Source organism: Hyla sarda, chromosome 6 (genome assembly GCF_029499605.1).
Source record: "Hyla sarda isolate aHylSar1 chromosome 6, aHylSar1.hap1, whole genome shotgun sequence".
In the NCBI taxonomy this organism is placed as follows: Eukaryota; Metazoa; Chordata; class Amphibia; order Anura; family Hylidae; genus Hyla; species Hyla sarda.
This window is the reverse complement of record NC_079194.1, coordinates 262,247,682-262,248,821: the sequence shown is the minus strand read 5'-3', so window position 1 is coordinate 262,248,821 and position 1,140 is coordinate 262,247,682.

Genomic DNA, 1,140 nt, shown 5'->3' with positions numbered 1-1,140 from the left:
TGGAAAGACGTCCGCTGACTCCGCACAAAGGTGAGACAGTCCTTGATGTCTACTCTGCTTCTCCACGTCTTACTGTGCCTGTGCGGATGTCTGCCTCTGCCTTCTCCTTCTCTGCTGTGGCCTTCTTGGACTCTGGATCTGCAGGAAATTTCATCTTAGCCTCTCTCGTCAACAGGTTCAACATCCCGGTGACCAGTCTCGCCAGACCCCTCTACATCAATTGTGTAAACAATGAAAGATTGGACTGTACTATACGTTTCCGCACGGAGCCCCTTCTAATGTGCATCGGATCTCATCACGAGAGGATTGAACTGTTGGTCCTCCCCAATTGCACTTCTGAAATCCTTCTTGGACTTCCCTGGCTTCAACTCCATTCCCCAATCCTGGATTGGTCCACTGGGGAGATCAAGAGTTGGGGGCCCTCTTGTTCCAAGGACTGCTTAAAACCGGTTCCCAGTAAACCTTGCCGTGTCCCTGTGCTTCCTCATGTAACCGGTCTCCCTAAGGCCTATATGGACTTTGCGGACGTTTTTTGCAAAAAACAAGCTGAGACTCTACCTCCTCACAGGCCTTATGATTGTCCCATTGACCTCCTCCCGGGCACTACTCCACCCCGGGGCAGAATCTATCCTCTGTCCGTCCCAGAGACTCTTGCCATGTCTGAATACGTCCAAGAAAATTTAAAAAAGGGCTTTATCCGTAAATCCTCCTCTCCTGCCGGAGCCGGATTTTTCTTTGTGTCCAAAAAAGATGGCTCTCTACGTCCTTGCATTGACTACCGCGGTCTTAATAAAATCACGGTTAAGAACCGCTACCCCCTACCCCTCATCTCTGAACTCTTTGATCGTCTCCAAGGTGCCCATATTTTTACCAAACTGGACTTAAGAGGTGCTTATAATCTCATCCGCATCAGAGAGGGGGATGAATGGAAAACGGCATTTAACACCAGAGATGGACACTTTGAGTATCTGGTCATGCCCTTTGGTCTATGCAACGCCCCTGCCGTCTTCCAAGACTTTGTTAATGAAATTTTTCGTGATCTACTATACTCCTGTGTTGTTGTATATCTGGACGATATCCTGATTTTTTCTGCCAATCTTGAAGAACACCGCCAGCATGTCCGTATGGTTCTTCAGAGAC